Consider the following 7,473-nt stretch of genomic DNA (forward strand, 5'->3'; position numbering starts at 1 on the left):
ATATATATATATATATATATATATATATATATATATATATATATATCCAATAATTGAAATGCGAGCGCTCAGGGGCATGATTTAATTCCAATTCTTGCAAAGCTGACAAGTCTGATCGTCATATTTTATGTCACACTGCTGCGGTGGATGAGCGGGGAATTGGTCGCGTTTCCGCACGAACACGTCGTTCATGCGCTCACACTCACGCTCTCACTTTCCGCTGCTCGTCCGCCAGCAGGTCGCGCGACGCCCCCTAGCTGCCGTCACGGCAAACATGTTACTAGTATCGTCGACTTCAGATATGATTGAGTTGAGGGAATGACGTGCGAGCTGGCAGAACCATCGGAATTATGACGTCAGCACGCGGGCGCCGGCGCACGCACGCACGCACGCGTGCACACACGCATGCATGCACGCACGCACGCGTGCACGCGCGCATCATGAGCGAGCACGCACGCACGCATGCTCTTACGCGTCATGAGCGAGCACGCACGCATGCACACATGCACGCACGCACGCACGCACGCACGAACGCACGCACGCATGCACGCACGAACGTTCGCACGCACGCACGCACGCATGCATGCACACACACACACACACACACACACACACACNCTAAAGAACTCGATGATGCAGTCCGGCACCTGCCTGCTCCACCTACTAACTATGACACTTTCGTAAAGATGATCAAGAAATCATCTAGGAACAACATGCCTCGAGGGTGCCGCACAAGTTACATCCCAGGTCTGACGGGTGACTCCGAAGCACTTTTTGAGGACTATGTAAACTGTTTTCAGAGTGATCCGTTCGGTGACCACACGCTTGACTCTGGTGAGAAACTAACTGAAGCCGTAGCAGAAGGAAGACGGAGGAAATGGCAGGAACTGATCCAGTCCACAAACATGACCCATTGTAGTAGAAAAGCGTGAAAGNAGCCAGCCAGCTAGGCCCGCAAGGGAAATTTTTTTCCCTTGGAGGTGCCGCGGACCACAAAGCACTCGCGCACTCATTCAACTCGACTTCTCACAGCAACAAGTAAGAGGAGGTGGGGATGGCTCGCCCCCCCTTCCCATAACCCTACCCTAACACGTACGCAACGCCTAACACTAAGCTATAATCCACCCTATATATGAAGAACCATTTTTACAAACACTATCTATGGTGGGTCCGCGAAAAAATTTCGCGGCCGGCCGCCAAGGTCGCGTGCGACGAGAGGCTGGACGTGTATATATGTCAACATTATAGCCGTGGGACGCGAGCTCCCTTAAGAACATACATAGTTTGCAAGCTTCGAGAATATGGCGGTTTGACAGGCTAGGGAAATATACACACGCACGCATACACATCACAATGCAAAACTAGACAGAGGGCACTCACGGGAGTGACATACCTCCGCCAGCAAGTAACATGTTGTGTGTGCCTTACGAGCTGGCTCGTCGCCGCTCCGCTGCTGGCTGGGCGCTGACTGAACTCAGCCTTGCTAGCTGACTCGGCCGCTCGCTGGGGTGGCGGCTGCTGCACTCACCGCTCGCTGCGTGGTTGCTGCTGGACTCACTCTGCCTGCTGACTGACTTCGCGCTCTGCTGACTCGACGCGCGATCGATCGCGCCGCACGGACTTGCGACACACATAACACAACACCACACACACACACACACACACACACACACACACACACCACCACACACACACACACACACACAACGAGACATTACATTACCTTCCTCCCTCCGTTTACTCCGGTTAACTCCGTGGCGGAGTAAGGAACCTGAATACAGAATCAATATCATAGGCCTAAAGCCTAAATACCATGTCAATACGTAATTACATGCCATTACACGTAAACACATGACCATTAATACGCCCAATTACGCCTTGGCCCATGTAAGTACAAATTTATCATACTTCATTGTCTCATAGCTGATCATCTTATAAGTGCCATGTAATACAATTCATATGTTTAGTAAACTAGACACGTCGCGAAGAGCACAGCACTTCCGCCAGGGCCAGCTCAATTTTCTGGAGCTGATGATAGATTTTATTAATTAATTAATTATTAATCTAATAATTAATATGATACATCGGATGACGACCAAAATGTAATCACTTCAATTACCAGATTTCTGACGCTAACTAAAAATTTATTAATTCATTGGATCCGGATCACCACCAATATGCTAATCAAGTTCTAAGTTACCATTCTGACCTATCCTGAAAAGGTTATCAATTAATTAATTAATTATTAGATTAATTTGGATCCCGGATCACCACCAAAATCTAATCAGTTCTAAGTTAGCCCATGTCTGACCTATCCTGACGTATATCCAGACACCGTGTTGTATATAATATGCACTATATGTACCCGGATAATATCTACATGACAACATGTAATCTACAGACAAGATAGGTAACCTACAGGGATGGTAACCAAGAAATGATATACGTCGTTTACGTGAATCAGTACAGCGTAGTATGTGCATCATATAGACGACTAGAAATTAATATAGTTTATGCCGATTGTTTTCATGTATCACTAATTCATACGTAATATTTCCGTATAATATACGGTGTATGTACATTCCGTATTGTCGAAAAACGTTGAAAAATGTTTGGCATCCGATGAAAACTAATGTAAACCGATCTTGTGTGAAAAACAGTAGTAGTAGTGGTAGTAGTAGTAGTAGTAGTAGTAGTAGTAGTAGTAGTAGTAGTAGTAGTAGTAGCCAGCAGTAGTTTAAGTAGTCAGTAGTAGTGTGAGCGCAGGCAGAGCAGCAGCAGCAGCAGCAGCAGTCTAGGTAGTATAGTCAGTGAGTGTAGTAGTAGCAGGGGCAGCAGGCAGCGCAGCAGCAGCAGTAGTAGTGTAGTAGTGAGTCAGTCGTGAGTAATGAGCGTAGTAGTGGGATGATAGTAGTAGTAGTAGTATAGCAGGAGTAAGATAATATAGGTAGTAGAGGTATTGGTAGCGATGGTGGGTATAATTAGTAGTGGTAATAATTGATAGTGGTGGTAATAATGAACCTGTGTGTGCTGTGGCTGTACATCTGATATCGGTAAGGGGATCGCAGCCGATGATGACAGACATGCTCGTTGGTAGTATGCTCCCAGTCTCACGACCCCAGCCTCCTCAGTAGCAGCTGCTGCGCCATGTTGCCTTCCCTCCGTCTCTCCTATCGCACGAGCGAGACGATGACGATGATACTCTCCGCTTATGATGAATGCAGATCTGCAATCAGATAATGCGCGGCCTGAGGCGCGGGTACTTGCGCTCGTGCACGCGTGCTCGCTAGTAGAATCCTGGCTCTAATAACATACCAATGTAAATTACTTACACTCTACGCGTGCAGTACGTACGTGCCAAATTATATATCTATTTGTGTGATGCGTAGGAGCTATAATATGAACTAATATATAATCTGAATTTGTACTTGATATGAGCTACAGTTCATATAGTACGTCTGTTTGAAATCAGTATTGACGTAGCGGGTTCCAGGGCCACTGTTATGATGGCTATTCAAGCTCTGGCTTGGTTGGACTATTTACATACACTTGTTCACTTTCTCTCTCCTCACTCGTCTTGCCTGTTTTCCCCTTTCTCGCGCGCTCTCTCTCTCTCTCCCTCTCTCTCTCTCTCTCTCTCTCTCTCTCGCCCTCACTCTTCCCTCTTTCTTCTCTCTCTTCTCTCTCTCTCTCTCCTCTCTCTCTCTCTCTCTCTCTCTCTCTCTCTGCTCTCCTCTCTCTCTCTCCGCTCGCTCTTTCTCTCTCTCTCTCTCTCTGTCTCTCTCTCTCTCTCTCTCTGTTCTCTTCTCGCTGCTCCTATCTCTCATCCCCCTCTCGGCTCTGCGTCTCTGCTCATCTCTCTCTGCTCTCTCTCTCTCTCTCTATCTGCGATGGTCCTCTCTCTCTCATCTCGCTCTCGCCTCGGCGTCGCTCTCTGCTCTCTGTCACTCCTCTCTCTTCCCTCTCTTCTCCTTCTCTCTTTCTCTGTTCACTCTCTCTCCTCTCTCTCTCTCGTCTCTCCTCTCTCTCTCTCTCTCTTCCTCTCTCTCTCTCGTAACACGCTCTCTCTCTCTCATCTCTCTCTCTCTCTCTCTCTCTCTCTCTCTCTCTCTCTCTCTGTAACGCTCTCTCTCTCTCTTCTCCTCTCTCTGCTCTGCTCTCTCTCTCTCTCTCTCTGTCATTCTCTCTATCTCTCATTCTCTTCTCTCTCTGTTCATCCTCTCTCTCTCTCTCTCTCGCTCTCTTTCTCGCTCTCTTTGATCACTCCTTTGTCACTCGTCTCTTTCCTGTCGCTCTCTGTGTCTCTCGTTTCTCTCTGCTCTCGCCCTCTCTTCTTGTCTCTCGCTGTCTCTCGCTGTATCTTTGTCTCCCGCTGTCTTTACTTCCTCTCTCTCTCTCTCTCTCTCTCTCCTCTCTTCCTGCAGCTCTCTCTTCTCTCTTTCCGCTGCTCCCCTTCTCTTCTACCCTCTCCCGGACTCTCTCCTCTTGCAGGCTGTCAACCGATACATCGGCCGCACACGTGAGTTTGTTTCTCATTAAGTGACGATTAGCTGGCCACAGATAACAACCGCAATTATTGCGACTGTACTCTATACAATTGGCGTGCGTGATGCCAGCGTGCAACGTATGACGCACGGGAAGCCATAACTTGCAGACGATTAAGATGTTTGTAAGTTGGGTAGCCACTGTTGCAATTTTACACGTTCTAGAAATCATCGAGCGCATTTTAGTTAAACACGGTAGAGATGCGCCGCCAGTCCGCGCGCGTGATGCCGTGTAATTGATGCGGCATTTAAATTACTCCGGTTGTATGTTCTCATTTTATGCGTGCAGCTTCGAATATCCGCCTAATGAAGCGGCTTTATCTCCGTTTATATACTCTTGTGGGCTGGTGCTCGCGGACCGCTTCTGATACTGCCCAAAACCTACCCAAGTATAGGAATAACTATATATATATACTATATATATATATATAAATAGACGCTATAGTATATAGATAAGATTATGCATAGCACAGACGCTTGACCAAAGCTTTTGCAGCGTCTGTCCATGATGCTCGCGGTGCGGGATGTATATCGCACTCTTGTTGTTGTTTTGTTTTGTCCGTGATGCAATGCATAGGAGGCCAAAACTCTACATCTACTCTATATCACAATTCTACGTCTGACGATCTAACATCTAACATCTATACATCTACATCTACGTTCTACGTCTCATCTAACATCGTAACATCTACAGTCTTACATCTACGTCTACTCTTACATCTACATCTTACGTCTACGTCTACATCTACATCTACCGTCTACGTCTACATCTTACATCTACATCTACATCTACATCTACCCGATCTTACCAGGTGTATCGCATTCATTCGTGCAGGCTTAGTGATGGGGTGCAGTGAACGCCGCTATTTGCTTAGCATGAACAGTAAATAGCGTACGTTTTAGAACGGCTGAACATCTCACACAGCGGTTGGCTTGCCACACGATTCTTCCAATTAGGCACTTTATTTCATTATGTTGGCCATCACCGAAAAAATGAGAATCTACAACACTTCGCAATTATTCGCGTGAAGCCGTGAAGTGATGATGCGGATATGGATAGATGATCAGGAATTCCTGCTTGTGTGGCGTCCGTGCGTGCTCCTGTGTGCGTGCGTGTGGGTGTGTGTTTGTGTGTGCGCTGGTGTGTGTGTGTGTGTGGCGCTGCCGCGGTGTGGGGCTGTGTGCGTACGTGTTGTGTGTGGTGTGCGTGCGTGCGTGCTTCGGTGTGGCGTGCGATGTGATTTGTGTGTCGGTGTGTTGGATGTTTGTTGTGTGTGCTGTGTGTGTGCGTGTGTGATTGTGTGCTGTGTGTGGTGTGTTGTGTCGTGTTGTGGTGTGTGTGGGTGTGTGTGTCGCTGTGTCGTATGTGTGTGTGGGTGTGCATGCGTGCGTGTCGTATTGTGTGTGTGTGTGTGTGTGTGTGGGTGTGTGTGTGTTGTGCGCGCGGTGTTGTGTGTGTGCTGGGGTGTGTTGTGGTGCTGTGTGTCGTGTGCGTGTGTCTTGGCGTTGCGTGGGGCGCGCGGGCGACTGGCAAGTGCCCGTGTGTGTGTGGTGTGTGCTGTGTGTGGTGTGTGTGGTGTGGGTGCGGCTGGCTCCGCCCTCGGGGCGCCGCGGCGGCGGGCGGTGTCGGCCAGCGGCGTGGTGTCGTGGCGCTGCCGCTGCGTTAGACGTGTCGGCGTGTGTGCTGTGTGCGTGTGTGTGTGGTGGGTGTGTTGTGTCGTGTTGTGTGCACGGTGTCGTGTTTGTAGCGTGCGTGTGGTGTGTGTGTGTGTGTGCTGTGTGTGTGTGGTTCGGCGTGTGTGTGCTCCTGCCAGTGCGTGCGTACGTGTCGGTGGGTGGTGTGGTTGAGTGCCTGGGGGTCCTGGGTGGTGCAGTGCGTGCGTCGCGGTGGTGCGTGCGTGTGGTGTGTTGTGGTGGGGTGGGTGGGGGGGGGTTGTGATGGTGAGTGTGTGTGTGTGTGTGTGTGTGTGTGTGTGTGTGTGTGTGTGTGTGTGTGTGTGTGTGTGTGTGTGTGTGTGTGTGTGTGTGTGCGTACGTGCGTGCGTTCGTGCGCGCGTGTGTGTGTGCGCACGTGTATGTGGTGTGTGCATGTGCATGCTGCAGTTTTTCCGCCGACACTGTGCCTATGATAACTATGACGGTGCTACGCGGTAATAAAGCTGATGGTGAAATGTTGCCCGTGTTGCTTCTTCCTCCAACAGCGACGGCTCCGGTACATCATTTGCATTCTATTATGCTTGCGTTCCAACAGATGGCAGCACTAGTGCAACGTCCAACGCGAATTCCAACGTCATCGATTCCATTACGTTTACGGCAACGTTATCTTGTTTCAGCCGATTTTCCATATCTATAGTAGCACACGCTTTGTTACGGTACAAGCATACAACAATGAAACCCCGGCATATATATATATATAATTACTACTATAGGAGTAGTATAGTGATATACTATATCCAATAATTGAAATGCGACCGCTGCGGGGGCATGATTTAATTCCAATTCTTGCAAAGCTGACAGGTCTGATCGTCATATTTTACGTCACACTGCTGCGGTGGATGCGCGGGGAATTGGTCGCGTTTCCGCACGAACACGTCATTCATGCGCTCACACTCACGCTCTCACTCTCCGCTGCTCGTCCGCCAGCAGGTCGCGCGACGCCCCCTAGCTGCCGTCACGGCAAACATGTTACTAGTATCGTCGACTGCAGATATGATTGAGTTGAAGGAATGACGTGCGAGCTGGCAGAACCATCGGAATTATGACGTCAGCACGCGGGCGCCGGCGCACGCACGCACTCGTGCACACACGCATGCATGCACGCACGCACGCGTGCACGCGCGCATCATGAGCGAGCACGCACGCATGCACACATGCACACACGCACGCACGCACGCACGCACGCACGCACGCACGCACGCACGCACGCACG

General features: G+C 49.5%; 1 long non-coding RNA gene across 1 annotated transcript in view; it reads right to left on the minus strand.

The window, feature by feature from the left end:
• LOC106819197 overlaps window positions 1-5,417 on the minus strand; it is a 24,686-nt gene extending 19,269 nt beyond the window's left edge. Inside the window, exons 1-2 of the long non-coding RNA XR_001395373.1 lie at window positions 5,354-5,417; window positions 3,022-3,226 (exon numbers count right to left, since the gene is read on the minus strand). This is a non-coding gene — a long non-coding RNA (uncharacterized LOC106819197). The remainder of the gene's footprint in view (window positions 1-3,021; window positions 3,227-5,353) is intronic.
• Between the last annotated feature and the right edge of the window lie 2,056 nt (window positions 5,418-7,473).

The sequence above is a fragment of the Priapulus caudatus genome, unplaced genomic scaffold, assembly GCF_000485595.1.
Source record: "Priapulus caudatus unplaced genomic scaffold, Priapulus_caudatus-5.0.1 Scaffold2959, whole genome shotgun sequence".
NCBI classification, from domain to species: domain Eukaryota; kingdom Metazoa; phylum Priapulida; class Priapulimorpha; order Priapulimorphida; family Priapulidae; genus Priapulus; species Priapulus caudatus.